We start from the raw sequence: 2,493 nt of genomic DNA, 5'->3' as shown, positions 1-2,493 counted from the left end.
GGAGGATGGGTAATATTGCCCAAGAAATTGGGGGGAGGGTGGGGCAACATATGAACAAAGGAGATTGTCAGGTATTTGGTTGAGAGTATAATGCTGAGAAAACGTTTTCAAAAATATAATAAGGAAAGTTACCTGTTTAAGATGCTTAAAGGGGATAATCTGATGCAGGACAGGCTCCTAGGGACTATGTGAATGCTCATTTTGCCACAGTGGGTTATATCATTGGATAGAGACCCATGTAATGAGAGTGAAGGTATACCCACATCCTGGGGAGAGCCAATGCCATCAAATAGAGGGAACTGTATCTCTCAAGAGAAATGGTGGGTGGCTCCCAGTGCATTAGGGCAGTTGAGCATGTCAAGCCCTCAACACTGTTGCAAGTATCTCTGAACATGGCCCTTCAAGAAATGAAGATTGACTGTCACTGTGGGCCCTAAGGGGAGGGGGAAAGAGGTATTGAATAGATGGAACCAATGTACCTGTGTGGGCAATAGAAGTGTTTCACAAGAGTATGCAAGGATGGATATAAGACATGTAAAATTACACCAAAAATATATAGGGGCTGATAAGCTAAAATGTAAATCATAATGTAAAACATAAGTCAACTAAAACTTTAGAAAATTGTATAGTCGAAAATATAAACCACAATGTAAACACAAATGTTACCTTGTTTGAAAGCTATTGTCTCAATATCTGTATATCAGTTTCAGTAAATATAGTATGAATATGTAAAAAGATTATTGCTGTGAAAGGGAAAAGGTTTTATGTTGGATATTTGGGAGTACTGTATATTGTATATATGAATTACTGTGATCTAAAACTCTTGTGAAGATAAGCTTAATAATTAGAAAAAAGAAAAGAAAAAGATAGGACATAGACAATTTTTTGATACCCCAATTTATTTTTACCGTAATTTTTCCAAATTAATATGTATTCTATATCTAACCTTTAAACTCATCGCTATATTGCATTTTACTATTAAGGGAACATGGCAATATATTGGGCTTCACTTTTCAGGAAATTTTGGATCACAGAGAGGTTCAACAGTGGCAGTGGAGGAATACTGGTGTGGGATGTTAATGACAGGGGACACATGGTTGGCAGGGAGTTCTACAGTGCATATATCCAGGGAACATAAAAATGTTTCAATATTTTCATAGTGGATACAAGTAAAAACAACAACTGAGGGAGTGCTGAGTTCCTAGCCAGGGGAGCTCTATCACAGTCCCTAAAGGAACAGCAACAATCCCCCAAGTGCAACGGCAAAGACCAAAAAAGAATGAAGGTCCAACAATGAGCCCTTGATACTAATGACTATGCTTGTGAGCCTGTGCACCTGAAATAAGAACAAGGCCTAGAGCTGCAGGGTGCCTAAGAGTTACCTCCTGAGAGCCTCCGTGTTGCTCAAATGTGGCCAGTCTCGAAGCCAAACTCAGCATGTAAATACGTTGCCTTCCCCCCAGCGTGGGACATGACTCCCAGGGATGAGCCTCCCTGGCGCCAAGGGATTACTACCAAGTACCAGCTGATGATGTAACTAGAAAATGACCTTGAATAAAAGGGTCAACTTGGACCAGCAGAATATATCAGTCTACATATAATACCAGGAGTTAAAAATGCTTTTTGACCTGAATCAAGGGGGAAATGGAAAGGACAAATGAGTTTATATGGCTATGAGTCTCCAAAAAAGAGCCAGGAGGTTATCAGAGGGGTTGCCCTTATGCACACCTCAGCAGAGTCCCAGAGACAGATAAAGTACATACAACCCCGGGTATTGGTTCTTCTGAGGGCTACAGAGACTCACAGGTTCTATGGTCATGGCAGATGGAATTCAGTGCCATGTCAGTTGGCCCTTCTTTGGAGTTTGTGTTTCTGTGTGATAGAGCTGGACTCAGATGTGATCTTTTTTCACAAGCCTCTCCTGTTACTTTTATCAGAACTGTAGTTGGTGCTGGGGTTTAGTATATACCCAGGGGATCTGAATCTCTGGACTGGCCATATAATAGCCAGGCCCTGAGCCTCAACAGACTTCAGCTCCTATACTCTGGTTTATTGGACTTACCCCACACAGCTAACATGGAGTTGAAGGTCAACCACCTCACCATGGAGCCAAGAATACCTACAACTGAAAGCAAGAGAATTGCATCCAGCATCCATGTGGAATGTAAGCCCCCTCTTGATACAGATGTGGAGTGGACACAACCATTCCAAGGTTCACAGGATGGAGGATAGAATATGGATTAGAGTGGACTTACTGATATTCAATTCATGAACTATTGTGATTAGTAATCGAAGAAAATGTGGTCATGGTGTGGAGAACATGGCCATGGTGGCTGCTGGGTGTGGGGAATGGGAGGAAGAGATGAGATGTGGAGGTGTTTTGGGACTTGGAGTTGTCCTGGGTGATGCTGCAGGGATAGTTACCGGATATTGTATGTCCTCCCATGGCCCACTGGGTGGACTGTGGGAGAGTATGGGCTATGATGTGTGACC

Source organism: Dasypus novemcinctus, chromosome 5 (genome assembly GCF_030445035.2).
Source record: "Dasypus novemcinctus isolate mDasNov1 chromosome 5, mDasNov1.1.hap2, whole genome shotgun sequence".
Lineage (NCBI taxonomy): Eukaryota > Metazoa > Chordata > Mammalia > Cingulata > Dasypodidae > Dasypus > Dasypus novemcinctus.
Note: the sequence above shows the minus strand (reverse complement) of the source record.